This window comes from Engraulis encrasicolus, chromosome 7 (assembly GCF_034702125.1).
Source record: "Engraulis encrasicolus isolate BLACKSEA-1 chromosome 7, IST_EnEncr_1.0, whole genome shotgun sequence".
Lineage (NCBI taxonomy): Eukaryota > Metazoa > Chordata > Actinopteri > Clupeiformes > Engraulidae > Engraulis > Engraulis encrasicolus.
In genome coordinates, this window is record NC_085863.1 from 34,291,548 (window position 1) to 34,299,047 (window position 7,500).

Consider the following 7,500-nt stretch of genomic DNA (forward strand, 5'->3'; position numbering starts at 1 on the left):
TGTGTGTGTGTGTGTGTGTGTGTGTGTGTGTGCGTGCATGTATGGAGATGCTTCAGGTGCCTTTCAGCAATGGGTGGGTAGGGAGAGGTAAGGGTGGGATTCGAAACCCTCTGACAGACCAACACCCTACCCAGTAGGCCACTGCCACTTACTGACAGCAGAGGTCTAAAGTTCTACAAGGCTGCATGTGTGTGTGTGTGTGTGTGTGTATGACTGAAGATTATAAAGGTGACAGTTTGGCAGTCAATAGCTGAGGAATAGCCTATGTGCAGCCTTATTTTTACGCTGTCATATCTCCAAAAGTTTTGCAAGTTGTCAGATGATATTGACACACAAATGGCACAAACCTGCTCTTCATGTCAAAGCTGAGATCACTTTTCTTGGCCAAATGGTTCAGTAAAAAATTGACATATTCAGGGCTATGCGCTGAGCTGTTCACACATTTTTTGTAAGTGAATGGGGTCACATCATAGGGATTTTAAAACTGCTCTCTTTGAAACATTTTAAGAGTTGTCTTATGATCTTCACACAGTTTGTATTCAGAGCCAATACCTCTCTGACAATGCCTTTACCTAGTTGATACAAAAAACCCAGGACAGGTCACCTCTCACTGTAACTGCCACAGTTTGTGACATTATCATCTTGACCATTCTACCATTCATTTCAATGAGGGGGAAAACAGAGAGAAAACAACAAAAGAAAAACAAGTCTGGTGAACGAATGAAAGGGGGTAGGCCAGCGAAAAATACTCCACCCTGAGACCTTTTCGAGCCGTTCGTTTTGGCACTCGAACCGTGTCTCTATCTCGAACGCTGCAACGATTCAAAGCCGCCGTACTAATGAATGGCGATTCCCATATGCCGAGGTGAATGGAAAAATGTAGAATAATAATAAACTGTTGATGAACAATTAATATGCTTTCCCCCAACCATACTAAATAAACTGTTGGAGAACAATTAGTATGCTTGCTGGGGGCAAGCAGAGGCCTTTGGCAAGCATACTAAATAATACTATAAGACTATTTCATACATGGTAGACACAATCATCTGCTCTGGGAACTGTCCATTTGTTACCAGCGTAGTTGACAGGAATGAAAACCGTTCTTATTATCTGCATTTGCCAGAAATGCCTACCAATCTGGTAACAAAGGAACAGTTCCCAGATTTGGACTACACTACCAAAGCAATGCAGTTGCCAAAGATGTTTTCCAACTAGAGGTGAAGTGCAGCTGTACTAGTACTTGTACAAATAGACCTGCCAGATCTCGGTGCAAGTGCATGAAGGCAGAGTTAAAGTGCAGACGTCTGTGCAAGTGCACATACAATTTCTAAGACTGATCACTGACTGTTTTTACATCTGTTCTCTGTCATAGTTATTGTAGAGTGGAGTATTGGAATAAATGTTAGCCCTATGGTCTTCTGTTTACTTATTGAATGCAAGAGAAAATGTTGTTCCCCATAGTATTTATCATCATCATCATCATCATTATTATTATTATTATTGATTTACTTTCTTCCAGATATAAAGTGTTTAAGTTGTGAATAAAATGATGGCTTGATTGAAAAAAAGCTGGTACTCATGATCCTAAATTCATAAACTCAAAGTTGCAAGTTGGGTCCTAAATATCGCATAGGCTTTATGCAGCTATATTTGTGTTTATGTATCCTAAGTATCTGTGTGCTTCAGGGATATTCTGAACAAATCAAGTTAAGTGATAACCCAGGCTTTATTTACAATAAATTGTAACAATAAAGTATGTTTCATTGCAACTTGGAGGGCATTTCCACCCTTTATCTTAAAAAAGCCCGGATTTAGCTGTCCATTGGCTAAAAGTGTGTTTATTACATAGTGTGTCTTTAATCTGGTAACCAACTATTTAGCCCACCGGTTTCTCCTCTTCATGCTGAATCCATACATACCTCCAATGTTAAATTTGGTTTAACTAATCAAAAGTTATAGCAGTTTATATATTTTAGAGCGCCCCCCGCAGGCCATTTTGTTATCTGTGTGTTTGACACTCGAACTCAAATTGTTCTATAGACCCTAAACTTCAACTTGGAAGTGAAAACCAAACTTTAACATCAATTTGAAATGACTGAGCCTATTACGACCCCACTAATATTGAATGAGCAATCTTTTGGGGTTTTTTCACCTTTAGTGGGATAGCATGGTAAAAATGGGACAGGAAACGCGTGGGCGACTGGGGAGGGGGAGAATTGGGAAATTACCTCTGACCTCGGGCCAGGATCAAACCGTGGTGTAACAGTGCCGTGCCCTACCGTTTGAGCCACGGCTTGGCCGAATAAGCAATCTTAACTGGCCCCCAGAGGAGAGGAAGGAGGGTCTCCTTTAACAGGCCCACAGACAGAGGTGGCAAAAGTAAAAGTAAAAGTAAATGTAAATGTGTGGTGTTAGTACAACAACATAGCACATGACAACATAGCTGTTACACCAGCTAATCCATTGTACCTAATGAGGTAGACAGACTGTGTGGTAACTGAAAAACAGTAAAAACCCAAGACGAACCCAACCAGAAGAACCCAAGACAAATTTGATCCAACTAGCTGAGTTAGCTGATCTTAGGGTAACTACATAGGTCTACTTCCTCAAATAAGTTACCTGTGTTTGAATGAAACTGTGTTTCTTTTTTACTTTCACTTTTTTACTTTTGACATCTCTACCCAGTGAGAACAGCGAAGAGAGAAGGGGAGGAGGCGGGGGAGGGGGAGGGTGACAGAGATGGTTGTCCTCTCCGGCAGCTGTCATCATGTCAAGAGTCAGCAAAAAAGACACTCCAACACTTGAAACAGGCGGGTGTTGGCGCTGCATGCGAGCCATACAAAATGACAGGAATATTTTTTTGTAGAGAGAGCCTTGTTATCCATTGTCCAGCGCCGAGACGTATATGATCATTTACCAGTCCATCAAAAAAACCAACTCCGTAGGGGAAACATTATTCGCCGTTTGATATTTATAGTACCAGGACATCTCATGCTGAATACAAAACTACACTGCCAGCCAGCAAATGATTGGTCGTGCTGTTGGCTCAGCTCAGCTACATTTGCAACACATATTTTCACTGACAGGCCTACTGTACAGTGTAGACACAGCTGCATACCAGAATCAGATACTGTAGATATTACATTTTATTCGGTGCAAACTGGCCTGGACTGGCAGTCTGGTATACAGGGTATTTCCTGGTGGTTCGAGAGTCCCCAGAGGCCAATGTTGTTGGCTTTCTTTTGTATGCTCTTTAGAGACTTGCTCACAATTCAGAGGGAACTGTAAAAAATGCCCAGGCCATTTCTTGGTCCCAGTCCATCCCTATGTGCAACAGACACCTGTGTGTACCCACCAAATCATTTGAAGTTTGGCAGCGCAAGCACAACAAAGCCCTATAGCAGGCAGCAGCAGCAGCAGCAGCACTCTGTCTGTCTGTGTAGCTGGGGCTGCGTTCCTCTGCCGAGACAAGACGAGACGAGAGCAACCCAGGTCTGCACAGTTGGCAAATTCAGCACTGCTGTGCTGCCTGCCCGTGAGCTTTGACTGCCAATGAGGGAGAGAGAGAGAGAGAGAGAGAGAGAGAGAGAGAGAGAGAGAGAGAGAGAGAGAGAGAGAGAGAGAGAGAGAGAGAGAGAGAGAGAGAGAGAGAGAGAGAGAGAGAGAGAGAGATGCAGGAGACAGTGGGGGTGTTGCCCTTGTCAGGGTTAAACTCAAGGGCAGATGTCTTATAGCAGGGATTGGACAAGACAAAAGATGGTGTAGCCTAGCTATCTTTATGTGTTGTTATGTCAGTGTATATGTGTGTCGTCGTTCCCCCCCCCACCCAACTCCCTCTCTCAATCTATAGCTATCTCTATCTCTCTCTCTCTCTCTCTCTCTCTCTCTCTCTCTCTCTCTCTCTCTCTCTCTCTCTCTCTCTCTCTCTCTCTCTCTCTCTCTCTCTCTCTCTCTCTCTCTCTCTCTCTCTCTGGGTCTGTGCATGCTTGTATGCGTGTGTGTACACTCTATGCTTTCCATCCTAATCCCTCCAGTCTTAACGTGATAACATTATGGTCAATTTGTATAGATAAAACCTGACTGAGAGACCAGCAGGCCGCAGCTGTTGATCATGGGGCATTAGCAGCTGCCATAGATGATAATGTTGTATTAGCAGCTGCCCAAAAAGTACTTTACGTATATTTACGTATATTTTACGTACATTTATGTTTATTATATTTTTAATTTGAATTGAAGTATCTGTATGACTTTTTTATGATATTTTTTAGGGCTTTTTATGTCTATTTGTAATTGGATAGTGAGAGAGGGACAGGAAACGAGTAGAGAGAGAGAGAGAGAGATGGGGAAGGACTGGCAAATGACCCGGGCCGGAATCAAACCGGTGTCGCCGGTGTAGTAACCCAGTGCCCTACCATTAGACCACGGCAGGGCTGTATTGTAGTGACTTTAAGACAAATGCAAGTGAAGGATTGTTGGTGTTTATTCCCTTCATAGATCAGTCATGTGTTTCAGCCTGTTTGCTCGTCGCAGGTCAATACTAAGTAAATACACAATTATTTATAGACAACACAAGTTTTAATAATATGGAAAAAGTGCATTGGATTGTAACATGTTCCCTGATATTTATTTACCCAAACTGACAACAGGTCAATATACAAGAGGATCAAATGAGCATCATACAATGTGCAGTACAAGCAGCCTACAGAGCAGGCATAGTGGTTAATGCAGATGACCACTGGTCCTTTCGGACTTTATTTATGACAGGACAGTAAGAGAGTGACAGGAAACGAGTGGGGAGAGAGAGAGATGTGGGGAAGGATTGGCAAAGGACCCGGGCCAGAATCAAACCCAGGTCGGCGGTGTAGCAGCACAGTGTCTTACCGCCAGAGCCACGGTAGGGCTGACCAATTTTGCTGAATAAAGCCCATCCTGGAAGACAAGAGACTCCACAAACTAATTGCTTGCTCACCTGCAACACATACACATGCATAGACTGAAGTCAATGGACATTAAGAACCTTTTTTGTTTTTTCGACTTTATTTTTGATAGGACAGTGTGAGAGGTGGACAGGAAGCGAATTTGGAGAGAGACGGGGAGGGGTCGGCAAAAGACCTGGGCCGGGAATCGAACCCGGGTCAGCCGCATGGCATGCAAGTGCCCTACCAGTTAGCCACGGCAGGGCCAAGAAACGTTTTTAATAATGTGTCGAGTCGACAACAGCATATTTTTGTCGATACTAAAGAGTATTCCGGGTGTGTTGCCAACACACCTCTAGGTGTATGCACAGGTGGGTGTATGGTTTCAGCCAGGTGTGGACAGGTGAGCCTTTCACAACTGGCTGATCCTTACCTGGGGCTATTAGTGGGAGTCTGAGTCAAGGCAATTTCAAACTGCCCTGAGACGCACAGGTGTGAGAGCAAGAGATGTACAGGTATGACATGTTCATTAACAGACACTTAGCCTACTCCAAATCCTTTTCACATGTGTATCGTAAAATAACAACGGATCAGTTAAAAGCCCATACAGCCCCAGGGGTATTACGAAACAATATGGGTATTCTTCACTCTCTGCAGATGAGCCGAATGAGATATTTAAAAAAAAAACGGCTCCACGGGGTGCTGTTCAGAGTTTAAGAGGTATGCTCTGTATGTGGTGATTTAATCTGGGAAATTGACATAAATGTGGTTATCTGATTTTATGTAAAACGCGATGATGTGAGTATACAGTTCATGGATTGAAAGATTGAGTGCATTCCAAGCACATGGTGAAGGCCCAGAGGAGGGATGAAACATATAGAAGGTAGGGAACGCTTCTCTCTCTCTCTCTCTTTCTCTCTCTCTCTCTCTCTCTCTCTCTCTCTGTCTCTCTCTCTCTCTCTCTCTCTCTCTCTCTCTCTCTCTCTGTCTCTCTCTCTCTATATATATATATCTACCCCCCCCCCTTTCTCTCTGTTAATATGTGTGAGGGGAGTGTATATGACAGTATTATCCACAGCAAGCTGCACCATAAACGATCGTAACACACGCCCTTGCGAAGCGATTTACACCCCTAACCCCACCACCAACCCATCCACCTCCCCCCACCCCTCACCATCACCCTTCACCCCATATACATACTGTATAAGCACCCTCCACCCCTCTCCTAGACCCCAAATATCCCCCACCCCTTTCCAAACATCCTTATCAATATCCACCCCCCTCCCTCCACACCTAGCCCCCTGCAGCCCCCCCACCCCCGCCACTCCCAGCACCCTTCACCACGTAGACATTACATTTTCTATTTGTCTATGCTCCTGCTCTCCTACCAATAGACATATAAACACCAACCTCCCACCCAACACTCTAGACACCCTCCACTACTCCCACCTCCAGCACCCCCCACCCCGCCCTTCAGCCATATCAAAACATGAAAAGCCCCCTCCACCCCTCTAGCTCCCCTCCACCCCTCATCTACCTCTCTCTAGCCCCTCTCCACCTCTAACCCCTATCTAGCCCCCCTACACCCCTCATCCACCTCTCCCTAGCTCTCCTCCACCCCTCATCCATCTCTCTCTCACTCCCCTCCACCTCTCTACCTCCCCTCCACCCCTCTCTCTACCTCCCCTCCACCTCTCTACCTCCCCTCCACCTCTCTAGCTCCCCTCCACCCCTCTCTCTACCTCCCCTCCACCTCTCTACCTCCCCTCCACCCCTCTCTCTACCTCCCCTCCACCCCTCTCTCTACCTCCCCTCCACCCCTCTCTCTACCTCCCCTCCACCCCTCTCTCTACCTCCCCTCCACCTCTCTACCTCCCCTCCACCCCTCTCCTCCATGAGAGCCTCCATGAATAATGCATGTCTGCATCTGTGGCCGCCGCGGTGGAGAGCGGGAGGTTCTCTCCCCGGTTGATTGCTACATGGGCGAGGTCCCCTCTCATCAGCCCCCCACCTATTGATCAGCTCCACCCTCCACTCACTCCAGGAGAGCTCCAGCGGAGAGGAAGGTGAGGCGGAGAGGTGAGATGCAGAGGAATAGCCCCTTGGCAATTGGCTCTAAGACTTCAAGCTGCACTACTGGATACAGTTTCACCCTAGTATGGTCAATTTATGAAGCTGGTGTGTTGCTGTGTGTGTGTGTGTGTGTGTGTGTGTGTGTGTGTGTGTGTGTGTGTGTGTGTGTGTGTGTGTGTGTGTGTGTGTGTGTGTGTGTGTGTGTGTGTGTGTGTGTGTGTGTGTGTGTGTGTGTGTGTGAGAGAGAGAGAGAGAGAGAGATCAGCTGGTTAAATACACATATCGCTCACACATACTGTATTTCCTGAATCTGGCGCAATTCAATCTTCAGTATTTAACCAGACATCAGTAATGTCAATGTTTTATTCATTACAGTTTTATGATAATATGATGTTAATGAAGACTATGTGCGTGTGAACGTGCGTGCGTGCGTGCGTGCGTGCGTGCGTGCGTGCGTGCGTGCGTGCGTGCGTGCGTGCGTGCGTGCGTGATGTTGCAGCGCGCGCGCGTG